Source organism: Pelobates fuscus, chromosome 1, assembly GCF_036172605.1.
Source record: "Pelobates fuscus isolate aPelFus1 chromosome 1, aPelFus1.pri, whole genome shotgun sequence".
Taxonomy (NCBI): domain Eukaryota; kingdom Metazoa; phylum Chordata; class Amphibia; order Anura; family Pelobatidae; genus Pelobates; species Pelobates fuscus.
The window spans coordinates 162796824-162812519 of record NC_086317.1 but is presented as its reverse complement, the minus strand read 5'-3'; positions in this window follow the sequence as shown (position 1 = coordinate 162812519).

The following is a 15696-nucleotide window of genomic DNA, read 5'->3' as shown; positions in this document are numbered from 1 at the left end:
AGGAGTAGCTTCAGGATTAAGGGAAGAAGCGGCGGCCATATTTGATATGGGCACTTCCGGGGCAGATTGGGCCGGACTGGGCATGACCGGAACCTGGGAAGTGGCTTGGGGAAAGGGAGGGTAACCGGGGTAGGGCAGGGCCATGGGATATGGGAAGGGGTAGGGCCAGGCAGGGGAGGGCAAAAGAGTAGGGTGGGCAGGTACGGTTAAGGAGGTAGGATATTGGACTGGGGCGGAGCTGGTTATCGGAGGAGACAGGACAGGATTAGTAGGGATGGATGCAGAAAGAGGAGTCGTAGCATGGGAGGGAGGGGTAGTTAGCTGGGCGGGTGCTGATGGAAGGGGATTAACCATAGAGAGGGATTGCAGGGAGGAGGCGGCAGATGAGATGTTAGGATTAGGCATGGAAGGGAGCGTGGGGATGGCTGAGGATGATGGGACCGTTAGAGAAAGGGAAGGGGTAAAGAAAGATCCATCAGAATTCAGGACCGGGCAGACAGGGGAGGTGATGGGATGGGATTCGGGAGGATCGGGAGTGGGGAACATAGTCAGCTGGCTATCACCTATGGCTGACTGAACCTTGGGGACGGACATCCCCTGGGCGCCATTTTGGGGCGCTGGCTGAGGGTAAACCCCAGCAACACAATTTTTATGATACACAAACAATTTCACACCTTTGTGATTTACTTCTTCCTCAACCCAACCTTCTAACTGAATAGCCTTCGCTACTCTGTACCATGCTTCAGCAGTCTTTAATAAACCATTATCTGTAAACTTGCCTTTCATTTCTGCTAGTAACTTGCGCCAACTTTCTGGTTGCAATCTCCCACATGTCGGCACAGCAATTTTACATACTTTTGCAATCTTTTCAACACCTTTAACCATCTCTTCACCCTCTCTGTTCTCTACCAAATCACATGCTAACCAGCCCTTGCTGGGCTTATCTAAATCCTGTCCCATAGTCCCTTTACCCCTATACCAGCGTCCCAGATATAGAGAGAGAGAAGGAAAATTGAACAGGAACGTCTACAATGCTCGACTGCCACCCGAGAATCGTGGGACTTTCTCAGGTGCGTCTTCCCAAAACGTAGACCAGTCACTGAATCCGCCTACCCGGGGTGGTAGACACGGATTGGAGCGAGGTGAGAAGTGTGTGACCAATCACTTCTCTTTTAAGAGGAATGGGAGTGGATAGTATAATAATATAGAGAGTGTAGAAAAGATGAAAGGCAAGGAAAAATCCTTAGAGACAGACACAGGAGTACATGAGACTCCTCATTAAACAAACAAGACAACAATACAGTTGAAATACAGTGTATGCATCACAGTTCAAATGAAATCAACAATAATTCCTTTCCTTTACTCATGTGCTTACTCCAAAGTCACCTCCCTCAACCCCGTAGTGCCCCTATAAAACCCACTTATAAGTCTCACTACCACAAATAAAAAGAAAAAACTGGAATTCCACCAGCCCCAGCGCTCAGGGCTGTGGTTACCAAAAGAAAACTGGAATCCCCCCCGCCGAAGCTGAGGTTTACCAAAACTGGAATCCCCCCAGCCTCGGTACTCGGGACAGTGGTTACCAAACTTGGAATTCCACTAACCCCAGTACTCGAAACTGTGGGTTACCACGTGCACAATGAGGCTAGCTAAGCTCTCAGAGTGTCACCAGAAGGATCACAGGAAATTATGAGTCTACACAAAATCCACAGTTCCAACAATCCCCTTTTTCCCTACAGCCACAGCCACGAGGCTCCTAAAAGAGGTAAACAGGCAAAGAAGACCCCCAGGAACGCATCCACAGGTCAACCCCCCTTTTTCCCTACAACCACAGCACCGTGGTTCCTAAAAGGAGTAAAACAGGCAACAGAAGACCCAGGCAAATCCCCTCAGGTCCACCCCCCTTTATCCCAAAAGGGGCAAAATACAAACAGATAGACAGATATACTGAAGACCCAGGCAAATCCCCTTAGGTCCACCCCCCTTTATCCCAAAAAGGGGAAAACAAGCAAGACAGAACCCCAGGCAAATCCCCTGCAGGTCCACCCCCCCTTTATCTCAAAATGGGGAAACAGGCAAACAATTCAAACACAATTCAAACACACCCAGGCAACAGATAGACTAAAATGCAGGTAAACAAATGAGTAACGAGACACCGGGCAAGATATTACCTGTCTTTGATGTCCTCCCGGGAAGCAGTCACAGACACGTGGACGGGTCAATCAAAGGGGCCGGAACATACCGGTGGCTCTGCAGAAGTCTCTACCGTGTACCTGGAGGTGATCAATCTCCTTTCCTTCCCCCTGGATTCCTCCGTCCAACAGCGTCTTCCTTAGGACGGCTCACCGGCCAGACATAGCCCGGTGCCCCACGTTGGGCGCCAAGTTGTTATGGTACTTTTTAGCAGTAAACCAAAATGTTTAAATGTCTATCTGTTCCTGTCCAAATTAATAAAATAAATTGCGTATATACGCTGAAGTAATTAAGTCTGACACACAAGGTTCAGGTTAAAATAACTTCGAGAAAATTTATTGGCAAGTGATTAAAAAGCGGACGCGCAGGTCCTTTTAAGAGACATTTTACGTCATCATTGATTATTAGAATATCAGCAAATAAACATCATTAATTGGATTAATTGTTAAGTGTCGGGATTAGTGTCCTCCTATCAATATTATTAATTGGTTCGAAAACTTAAGTGGTTAGTCCCGTGTCCACCCACCAAGAGGTGGGATTGTTCTGGACACGGGTGGGGGACAAGGGGTCTTGAGCGTCATTTTACACGGTCGGTGATCTCAGGCCTCGTGGCCAGGTGCAAGGTCTCTTATGAATAGAACATTTCATTACTACTGTGTTCTCATGGCCTTCAAACTATACTATGTTGCAAATCTTAAGGAAAAGTCAGCAATTCCTGTGTTAATCATGTCTTTATAGAAAATACAGTCTTTGTTCTATTGTATTAGATGTGCTGGGAAATTCTGTCATGTAAGGTAGTTCTAAAATGAACAAGTTAGGTTATGAGGACAAAATGGAGGATTGAACAAGTTAGGTTAGGAGGACAAAATGGAGGATTGTCACAGTATAAAGTTAAAATGGAGTTAGTGCAATAATTGAATACAAGTGCAATAAGGTTATTTAAATAATCCCACATCAGTTGTGGTGGGTGGTCGCGCCTGCCGGGATAAGGCCCTGGTGATGTTGAGTGAGTCCCGAGGGCCAGAGGGCAGGTATAAGTGCTGAGTGCATTTTGGCAGGTTCTGGGGTTTGCGGTTAGGTCGTTAGTTTCGGCTTGGCAGTGCTGATGGTTTTAGTTCTGTGTGTCCGGGGTCAGTTAGCAGGGTGGGCTTGAAGTGAAGGTGCCGTGAGTGGAGCCAAGACGCGGCTGTGACAGTGGGCTTCGGTTTAGGCTGGAGGCTGTCTAGGGCGCTGTCTTCTGTCGCGTTCCCTTTGTGGCTGTTGGTCCCATGGTCCGTGTTGGGCCGCTGGTTGTCGTTGTGAGGCAGCGTTCGAATCTAGGATTAGGTCTTGGAGGCCCAGTTGTGCAGCGAATTCTTGGGCTTCCGATGGTCTGTATAGCGTGTATGTGTGGTTGTCTCACCGCACCATAAGTTTGAAGGGGTGGCCCCATGAGTAGCGAATTCTCCGTGCCTGGAGGGCTTGGGTCAGTGGTTTTAGTTCTCTGCGTTTGCGAAGGGTCGTGGGTGCTAGGTCTTGGTACAATTGCACCGTGTGGCCTTCAATCTGCAGTGGGGTCTCTCTGGTGGCCCGCATGATCGCCTCCTTAATGTGGAAGTAGTGGCAGCGAACTATAATATCTCGGGGTTGCGATGAGCCTGCTGTGGGTGGGCGAAGGGCTCTGTGTGCCCTGTCTAGGAGGAGGTCGGATGGCGAGGCGTCTGGCAGCAGGCTGCTGAAGGCCTCAAGGAGCATGGCGTTAAGGGTTTCTGGTGCAGCGGATTCAGGCAGACCCCTTATGCGAATGTTGTTTCGCCTGGACCGGTTATTAAGGTCTTCTTGTAAGTCTTCCAGGTAGGCTATTTGCTCTTGCATGTCTTTAAATTTGTCCTCATGGTTGGAGGTCATGGCGGTAACGTCTGCCATTTTGGATTCTAGCGTGTGTGTGCGCTTAGTTAGGGCGGTCAGGCCTTCATTGATTGGGGCCAGATGCTTAGTAAGTTCATCTGCCACTAGGGATTTCATGTCTGTGAGTAGTTCTTTTAGGTCTTGCCTGGTAAGGGGTGATGTCTCCTTCCTGTGGCTAGTAATGCTGGTGTCAGAGTCTGAGTCCGAGGCCTGCATGCTGTGTGCGCATGGCGCCTCTCTGTCTGACCTGGTTCTGAAGATTGGTGCCACGGCCGTTCCGGACTTGGATTTTCGTCCGCCTTCCATTTCAGCTTGCTCCGGTGTGGGACGGGTATGCAGTGCTCAGTTCACGGGTGGATTGCCGGTGTTAATGCCCGTTTTATGTGCTTAAGTTACGTTTGCCGCCACGGAGCTCTCTCAGACCGCGGCCATCTTCATCGGCAGTCAGGCTCCGCCCCCCGTGTGTGTGTGTTTTAATTATATCTTGTATTCATTGTTATACTATTACATTGTCACTTATATATTTATCTAATGGATACTCTGTTTCTTATTAGGAGCGCTTGCAGTGTATATTTTTTAACTAGTCGCTCTTCCACTGTGTGAAACTGCCCATATTCATTATTTATGATTTATCTATTATTATTGTTGTTTTAGTCGACCTATATTCTTTTATGGTTTAAAAGACTGGAAATACCCCATTTTGAATACCCTGGGTTGTCTATTTTTTCAAATGGTATGTCATGGTGGGGTTAGTTTTCATTTCTGGGCTGCCATACCGTCTCAAAGGCAACATAGCCAATCTGGCAAACAGCAAGTTACAAAAATAGTAATTAGCAAATCTTATTTTTGACCCTGTAACTTTCCAAATCACCATAAAACCTGTACTTGAGGGGTACTGTTGTACTTGTGAGACATTACTCTACACAATTATGAGTGTTTCAGAGCAGTAAAATGTATTATACTGATCATATCATCGGTGAAAGGGCAGTTTATGTGTGAAACATAAAAAGTTTATAAAAATATAAGCGCTAATTTTGGCGAGCGTCTGTGACTACTAAAAAAGACTGGACATACCCCATTTTGAATACATGGGTTGTCTACTTTTACAAATGGTTTGCCATGATGGGGTTAATTTTCATTCCTGGGCTGCCATTACATTTGACCACTGTACGTTTGCAAAAACCATAAAACCGGTACATTGGGGGCACTGTTATACTCGGGAGATGTTGCTGAACACATATTGGGAAGTTCTTTGTCCGTAACACATAACAGGAACTGAGAATCCATGCCTAAAGTACAAGGTATGTGAAAAATAACAAAAAAATGACTACCCAAAAGTTTGACAAAGAATGGCGGTAGAATTGGTGCATGGAAAGTGTTAAAATGCCACCATTTGAAATACCCTAGGGTGTCTTCTTTTAAAAAATGTATGGTTTGATGGGTGTAAATTACATTGGCCGGCTTCAAATATGTCCCAAATAGGACATGGGTGCATGATGACCATCTGTGAATATTCCAAGTTGGAAAACCGGAATGCGCACCCTCCAAATAAGATCTTTTAGCCCTCCCCGATAACCCAACACACCTATACATGGGTGGTATCACTGTACTTAGGAGATAATGCTGAACACATATTGGGGTGTTCTTTGGCAGTAACCCTTAAAGTTCTCAGTACATGTATTCTTAAATTGCTATGTGTGTCAAAAGAATCACCAATTATTTAATATTTTTTTTCAATTTGGCATAGATTGGTGGTAAAATGGTTGCATGCAAACAGTCAAAATACCGAACGTTTAATACCTTAGGTTATTTTCTTTTCAAAAATATATACATGTGGGGGGCGTGGCTTGGACTCCGAGAGTGATGGTAGCCTAACTCCGGAGCTCCGCACCGCAGGCTCAATAATCAGCCCTGTAACCGGCGATCACCGACTCCTCAGTCCCCCTAGCGAACTGTCAGCACGAGCGGAACCCTCACGCCCACAAACGATGTCGCAGAGGAAAGCGGCAGGGAAAAAACAGAGAGGGGATAACCCCTCCGTCGCGGACATGCTGTCCGCCATTAGACAAGCGCCACGTGGAACACACGGAGCAGAAAGCCCAGCGGGCGCATCCTCCCCAAGCTCCCCGGCAACTCCGGCATCGCTTTGCGGACATGCTGAGGACCCGCAGAGCGCAATACTACACTCCCTGGAGGAGGTAAAGGGGTACTTGGCGGGAGAAATAGAGAGATCAGCCAGGGAAGTGAAGGCCGAAATCCAGGCCATAGGTATCCGTACTGAGGCCCTGGAAAGCAGGCTGGAGGATGTGGTCACAGCACATAATGCCACTACCACTGCCACCAATGCGCTCCTGACCAGAGTAGCTGAGCTAGAAATGGAACTAGAAGACAGCTCCAACAGAACGAGGCGCAACAACATGCGCGTACGCGGCCTGCCAGAAGAAGTACAAGATGGCGAACTGGAACGCGTAATGGCGGAGTGCTTTCGCGCCAGCCTACCACAGATCCCAGAACACTTATGGCACATTGACAGGATCCACAGAGCTTTGCGTGCCAAGGGTCCACAAAATAGCCCACATAGAGATATCATAATCCGCTGGCACTTTTACTCCACAAAGGAAGCCATACTTAAGCAAAGCAGAAACCACCAATACTCGTACAAAGGAACGATGCTCCAGATCTATCAAGATGTCGCCCCAACAACCCTGGCAAGAAGAAGGGAATGGAAGCCCATCGCGGACCTCGTCAGAGCAAAAGGACTACGCTTCGCCTGGGGATTCCCCTTTAAGATGCTGATTTTCAACGGCCCGAGACCTACGGTCCTCACGCCATCCATGGACCCCAGGAGAGCCCTCCGGGACCTGGGCATTCAAGTACCTGAAGACCTCATCTTGCCAACAAGAGGCCCCAGCGCGCTGGACCTCCTCCCCAGGGACTGGTCGGAGCACAGGGCGCGACCTATCTAAGCAGAGATGGCGGAGGCCTGCACTGCAGGGACTAAGGCAGTGGACACTGGGACACGCAAGTTATTTACATAGTTACATGCTGACTTGGTTCCTAGCATACTTTTGAGACCTTAAGACGGACATTACAGTTATAATTACACGGGGGACACGAGTGACATGGGGGTCGTGGAACTGGAGGGGTGGGGGCGGGGGAACAGAATACCGCACTGGAGGGAACACACACAAAAAAAAAAAATACACTGGTCATGGATAGATAATTTGTAAGGTTCTAATCCCGCACACGGACAGAGGACGGCTGACCCGCTCTCGGCCATGTATGGGCTACGCCTGTGGTGGATGGGAGGGGGACCCCAATACTTGACCTCTACACACAAAAAAAAATAAAAAAAAAAAAAAAAAATAATAATAATAAAAAAGTGAAGGGGGAACCTATATGTAGCACTATGGGACGGGACCGGGAGACAGAGGATTGCGGGCCCAGGGCCCTGCGGCCTGGCTGGGGGTGGGGGCTACAGGACTGGGGTGAGAGCGCACGGGGGCCTACCCCCGTGCTTCCGCCCCTCCCCCCCCCCCTCCTGGGCGGGGGATTAGCAAGAGGGGAGAACACCACATAGATGGCACTCCGGGGCCGGCACCCAAATGACATGAACCAGTGTCTCTAGATCAACGTCAAGATAACACCCCCCCCCCCCCGAACAAGATAACAATCAGGAACCAACTTCTAGGGGCCGGGACTTCCCCATGCCACGAACACACAGGATTAGGTAGAAATGTTGTTAAGAGCCTTGCCACGGTGCTCGATGGCTGTACACTTGCCCCGCCTGAGAATATCTCTCGGCGCGGCGAGTGGCCACCCCCGATCGCCTGGCGGACAATAAGACCGGGATGTTTGACCCGATGGAAAGGAGGATTGAGAGGAAACGACCTTGGACAGGCCTTGGTCGAGGTTATATATGTTATGTTTTCATGTTACCAATGCATGTTTTCTTACCCCATTTTATTTCTTTCCCTACCCCCACCCTCAACCCCGCTGAGACAAGGTATTCCCGCCTATCACTCAGGGGGGACCGCCAGGGCGCACGCCGCATGACGGAGAACGCACAGTGCTACGAGAAAGCAACACGCCGAAGCACAAGGTACAACACCACACTACTCACAATACTACATGGAGCTTAAACTGACATCACTAAACGTCAACGGTCTCAATGTCCCGAACAAACGAAGACTGCTACTAAGGGAGCTACATAGACAAAGGGCAGATATAGCGTTCATTCAGGAGACCCACATACCGAACACATCTAAGGTACAAATCACAGACCACATATACACGAGAGCATATGCAGCCAGAACACTCCGCAAAACTAGAGGGGTAGAAATAGTCATACACAAACGATGTCCAATGGTGATACAAGCCACACACAAAGACCCAGACAGCAGGTACATAATAATAACGGGAATAATCAACTCCACCACATACCACCTCATTAATGTATATGCCCCCAACACCCCAGAAGCAACATTCTGGCAGACGCTAGAAACCTTAATAACCTCCCTGACAGGGGGCATAATAATCCTAGGTGGGGACATGAATGCAGCGCCGTGTCCGGCGGTCGACCGCAGCGGCAGGGCGGGACAGCCCAGGTCACAGGGTATGGGGAGACAGGACCGCCTCCTTAATAAATTTATCCAGGACACGGGGTTACTGGACCCCTGGAGACTGCAACACCCGAGCTCGCTAGACTACACCCACTACTCAGCAGTACACTCCACATACTCTAGAATCGACCTATTCCTTACAAACCAACACGGCATGAGATGGGTCAAGTCAACAGCAATTAACCAAATATCGTGGTCAGACCATGCCGACATAACCCTTACCCTGACGACACCGGGGCCCTTTATCCCCGGGAGATGGAGATTAAATAACTCCCTTCTTAAAAACCCAGAGATTCTGGAGCAGCTCCAGACCGAAATAAACAACTACTTCCAGCTAAACACTACCAAGGACGTATCTCCCACCACAATATGGGCAGCCCATAAAGCAGTACTGAGGGGGACTATAATAAAAATAGCAACTCACCATAAAAATCAAAAAATAGCTAAGCTCACAGAACTGCAGACGGCTTTGCGCACGAGGGAAATGCAACATAAACAGAATCCCACACAAACCAACCTAGAAGAGCTACAGAATATCAGACGTACGCTGAGGGACCTCCTCTTAGACGAGGTGAGCAGGGACATCACTCGGTCGAGAAGACTTTTCTATGAAAAGTCCAACAAGATGGACACGTTACTAGCTAGGGCCCTCAGGCCCAAACAAAAACATAAACACATTACGTCCATCACTAACGACAGGGGTCAAACCCTTACTTCCCCACAGGATATTGCGGCAGAATTCACTAACTTCTTACAAAAACTATCCAATCACTCCCCCGGAAAGGATGACACGAATAGGGAACACGTCCAGGCAGTCGCAGAATTCTTGAAGGGGGTAAACCTTCCCAGACCCAATAGGGAAGAGCTAAATGAACTGGGGGCACCAATCACAATAGAAGAGGTGGAAAGGGCCATAGGGGCGATAGAGGGCAACAGGGCCCCGGGGCCGGATGGGTATGACGGGGCCTATTATAAAGCACTACGGACAGAGCTAGTACCACACCTGACGGCTATGTACCAGGACTGGATGGGGGGGGGACGGCCCAACGCGGAACTGGCCACTGCAGACGTGATACTAATCCCAAAGCCGGGGAGAGATGATACGAAAGTAACCAATTACCGCCCCATTTCCCTAATCAACGTTGACACTAAAATATATGCAAAAATCCTGGCCACCAGGCTGGGCAATATTCTGCCAAGGGTGGTCCATGCAGACCAGGTGGGATTTGTACCAACCAGGCAACTATATGAAAATACAAGAAGGGCCGTGGACCTGATCTGGTGGGCCGGACAGACCCGAATGCCTTCTCTCGTCCTGTCCCTGGATGCAGAGAAGGCCTTCGACAGGATCCAATGGCATTACTTGTTCGCCCTCCTGCGCCATATAGGCTTACCAGACAATTACATCACGGCGGTTAGAGCACTATACACTTCCCCACAGGCGCAGATAGCCATGCCAGGGGTGATCCCGAAGCCATTTAAGCTAAGCAATGGTACTCGGCAGGGCTGCCCGCTCTCCCCACTCCTTTTCATTTTGGCCCTAGAACCCCTCCTGCACAAGATCAGGGTCCACCCTAAAATACAAGGGCTGACAATATCAACAGAACAATATAAAGTATCTGCATACGCAGATGACATCCTACTAACGATTACGGATGTGAAAAGCTCTCTCCCAAACCTGATCCACCTACTAGGGGAATTCACGCAGGTATCGGGGTATAAAATAAACCTAGAGAAATCAGAAGCTATGCCGCTGGGGTTGACGGCAGAGGACACGGCGCTAATAGGGACAACGGCACAAATCAAACTTAACCAACAACACATAAAATACCTGGGAATACGACTAACGACGGATGTCACACGACTATTTCAGGAAAATTACACGGCAATGATAAAAACGCTAATTAAAGACTATGGCATGAAAAGCCGATCTCATGGATCGGTAGACTTCATGCCATCAAGATGAATGTTTTGCCGAGGATGTTATTCCTGTTCCAGGCACTGCCCATCAAAGTCACGAAAGGGGATCTCCAACTCTTACAAACCACAATAGATAATTTTAGTTGGGCACACAAAAGGCATAGAATTGCTAGACGCACACTCTACAGACCAAAGGCACTGGGGGGATTAGGGCTGCCCAACCTCCACCTATATTATTTATCAGCACAATTAGCTCAAATAATAGAGTGGCATTCACCCCCAGAGACACGTAGATGGGCAGACCTGGAATCACTAATGATGGGATCCGACCTCCCTCAGTACTGGATATGGGTCCCAAAACCAGATACATCCACATGTGGTGGACATGCCCCAAAGTGGCAGGATACTGGTCGGACATTGAGACGCTGCTGACGACAGTACTAACACGACCAATAAACAAAGACCCATGGACCTATCTATTAGCAAAACCACAAGATAACCTGACGACTCGAGAACAGAAACTAGTCAATAAAATAACCTTAGCGGCCAGAAGAGCACTGACCCAACAATGGCTCAGCCCGGACATCCCTCCTATGCACAAAGTAATACACAAAATAAAAGACAACTGTCTGATGGACAAATTGACAGCACAAGTACGTAACACCATGGGCACCTTCTCAAAAGTATGGCAGCCATGGGAGGACTACATAGACAGGACGCTACGGATGCCATGAGACAGACAAGGCGTCATTACCTCATGAGAGCGGTGAGTGCACCCGGCGGGAGCCCTCCCCCCCCCCCCCCCCTCCTTACCCTAAAATCAGTTTTGGTTGGGAGCAACAGCCTACACGGTCATAAGCAAGACGCACCCTATACACCAGAGGCAGCAGGTGAGCGTACCAGACACCTATTAACACGCGGTCAGATATGACCTACAGCAGTAGGCATACGCACAAACACTGCTCATAACAGGGCAAGGACGCACCAATGACACTCCGATCACAGGACAGAACAGTACACGAGCGAGCCATGCAGTTAACTAGCATTTAGATAGGTAATCCACAGCGGTACACACCAAGGCAGAATGTCCAATGGGAAAAGGGCAAAAGAAGAGGGGTGAGATATACACTTGTACAGCCCGAAGAAACGGAACAATGTATGTCAACATTATATTAAACAGTCACTTATTGCCTTTGTAACTGTAAAGATGACATGGTGCATGTGAAAATTGTAACGCTCCTTGCCTTAACTCAAAAATAAAGAATTAAAAAAAATATATATATATATATACATGTGAAGGGTTATTCAGGGATTCCTGACAGATATCAGTGTTACAATGTAACTTTCGTTAATTAAAAAAAAAAAAAAAGTTTAGAAATAGCAAAGTGCTTATTGCCCTATAACTTGCAAAAAAAAAGCTAAGAACATGTTAACATGGGTGTTTTTAGGCGGTTGTAGATGCTTAACAGATTTTGGGGGTCAAAGTTCAAAAAAGTGTTTTTAAAATAATGGTATCTTTAGAAAGACCATTTAATAGCGAGAAAAACGGTATATAATATGTCTGGGTACAGTAAATGAGTAAGAGGACAATTACAACTAAACACAAACCCCCCAGAAATGTAAAAACAGCCCTGGTCCTTAACGGTAAGAAAATTAAAAAAACGGTCTGGTCACTAAGCGGTTAATATCATAACGTGCAAAATCAATTTATTACACGTAATTCTGTGAAGTAAAACAAGAAACACACTGTCTCTTACAAGATAGTGTTGTGAGTATATACGGCATACGCCGTTACTACCTGCCAGGCTTGGTAGATAAAGTACAGTTAGGGGTTCTGGCGTACAGCTCAAGGTAGCTGTGCTGTTTTTAATGCGGTAGATCAGCTCCAATCGTTTTCGGACAGCATTTCGTTTACAGGCAATGTTCTGTTTACCAAACAAATCCTAGGAGCTCTGCTCCCCACGTATGATGTCAACGCTTTTCGCTGGGTGCTGCCTGCCTCCTCAGGACATAATGCTGTTATTTCCATCTTGGAAGAGGGTATTTGAGGGCATAATCAGCCTTATTCAGCTGTTCTAATTCGTGTGCTGGAGAATTCCTCATTTGCATATCGCAATCTCTACACACTGAGTCCTTAAACACATATACCATGTGAGAAGTCTTTGCTTTTTTGTAATATATTTTTCTAAAGAACTAAATAAAGCATACTGCATACAAAGTTTAAATAACCCAATTTTAAAGGGAAAAAAATACATATAGTAAAAGGACATATATTGCAAACACATATACATTTAGTTAAAACAACATAATTTCAGACGTAGTATGTATACACCCTGTTCCAAATTATTATGCAAATTCTATTTAACCCCTTCCCGACCGCGGACGAAAATTTTCCGTCAACCTTATCCTTCAGTTAAGGACCGTTGACGGAAAATTTCTGTCATTTACTAAAGTTAACCCCAGATCGCGGCGATCGCGGGGTTAACGGTGCTCCGGTCTGCCTCTGTATATCCGATTGGGCTGCCCCAGCACCGGTGCTCGCTCTGACAGCATGTCAGAGCGAGCACATGTGCTCAATGTACTTACCTTCCGCCTCCCTGCACTTCCGGGTTCTGTGTGAAGTGCAGGGAGATGGATCAGTGATGATCCTCTTCATCCTGTGTGAAAAAAAATAATTAAAGTTAAATCCCACCCCCCCTTTCCCCTGTTTTAATAAAATTAACACCTTCCCTGCCAATTGATCACTGACTACAGTGATCAATTGGCAGGGTATACATTTTAATGTTTTTTTTAACCCCTGAGGGTTAATTATTATTTTTTTTTAACCCTCAGGGGTTAAAGGGACTCTATAGTCACCATATAAAAGCAAGAAAGACAGGTCCCCCAGCCTTCCTTCTTGCTTTTATATGTACTTTCATTCATTAAAAATAATTTTGGAGCGTTTTTATATTAAAAACTTACCTCCGTTCCAGCGCCGAGCTCCCCGCTAGGCCGCGCCCCCTTTTTCGTCAAAATGACTAAATCGCGTGGCCCAATAGGACGCTTCTCACAGAGAAGCGTCATCGCGATGTGGTGCGCATGCGCGGCTTCGCGCTGCACCAATCGCGTTCTTCATAGAGCGGCATTGAATGCCGCCCTATGAAGAACCTGAGCGCTTTACGCGCGGAATGCGCGTTCGCGAGCTGAGCTGTCTGACTGACAGCTCAGCTCGCTTTCTAAAATTATCAATAAGGGGGGGGACCTACTGTCCCCCCCCCCGGCCCCCACCCCTGTGCGGCGGGTGGGGGCCCTAAAATTATCAATGAGGGGGGGGACCTACTGTCCCCCGGCCCCCACCCCTGTGCGGCAGGTGGGGGCCCTAAAATTATCAATGAGGGGGGGGACCTACTGTCCCCCCCCGGCCCCCACCCCTGTGTGGCGGGTGGGGGTCCTAAAATTATCAATGAGGGGGGGGACCTACTGTCCCCCCCCGGCCCCCACCCCTGAGCGGCGGGTGGGGGCCCTAAAATTATTGATAAGGGAGGGGGGACCTACTGTCCCCCCCCCCAGCCCCCACCCCTGAGCGGCGGGTGGGGGCCCTAAAATTAAAAATAAGGGGGGGGACCTATTGTCCCCCCCCCGGCCCCCACCCCTGTGCGGCGGGTGGGGGCCCTAAAATTATCAATAAGGGGGGGACCTATTGTCCCCCCCGGCCCCCACCCCTGAGCGGTGGGTGGGGGCCCTAAATACAAAGGGGGGGGGACCCTAGTTAACCCTTCCCCCCCTCCAAAAAAAAATATCTCCCTACCTACCCCCCTCACCCTAAAAATAATGAGGGGGGACCATTAACTAAAAACCTGTAAAAAAGAAAAAATGAGATAAAAACAACTTACCATTCGATGTTTTCTTTCTTCTAAAATCTTCTTTCATCAGCCCCAAAAAAGGCCAAATAAAAATCCATAATAACCGACGCAATTAAAAAAAAAAAAAAAGCGCAAAAAAAACAATCCATGTTCACCCATGGAGGGCTCCGCGCAGACTGAGCTCCGCAGGGCGGGGGAAGGCTTATAAAGCCTTGCCCCGCCCTGCAATTAGGCTAAGAACACTCTGATTGGTGGGTTTAAGCCAATCAGAGTGCTCTTTGTCATTTTACAAGCGTGGGAAAGTTCTTTGGAACTTTGATATAAATATATATATATTAATATCACAATACAGTTAGAACGAAATAAAACACATCTATATATTTTTTTATATTTTATTTTTAATTTTTTTTTAATTTAATTTTTTTACGTATTTACATATTTATTTATTTTATATTATTTATATATATATATATATATATAAATTTCAAGCCATCCAATCACAGTGCTCTGTGTCATTTTACAAGCGTGGGAAAATTCCAAAGAACTTTCCCACGCTTGTAAAATGACACAGAGCACTGTGATTGGATGGATTTCAAGCCATCCAATCACAGTGCTCTGTGTCATTTTACAAGCGTGGGAAAATTCCAATGAACTTTCCCACGTTTGTAAAATGACACAGAGCACTGTGATTGGATGGCTTGAAACCCATCGAATCACAGTGCTCTGTGTCATTTTACAAGCGTGGGAAAATTCCAAAGAACTTTCCCACGCTTGTAAAATGACAAAGAGCACTGTGATTGGATGGCTTGAAATCCATCCAATCACAGTGCTCTGTGTCATTTTACAAGCGTGGGAAAATTCCAAAGAACTTTCCCACGCTTGTAAAATGACACAGAGCACTGTGATTGGATGGATTTCAAGCCATCCAATCACAGTGCTCTGTGTCATTTTACAAGCGTGGGAAAATTCCAATGAACTTTCCCACGTTTGTAAAATGACACAGAGCACTGTGATTGGATGGCTTGAAACCCATCGAATCACAGTGCTCTGTGTCATTTTACAAGCGTGGGAAAATTCCAAAGAACTTTCCCACGCTTGTAAAATGACAAAGAGCACTGTGATTGGATGGCTTGAAATCCATCCAATCACAGTGCTCTGTGTCATTTTACAAGCGTGGGAAAATTCCAAAGAACTTTCCCACGCTTGTAAAATGACAAAGAGCACTCTGATTG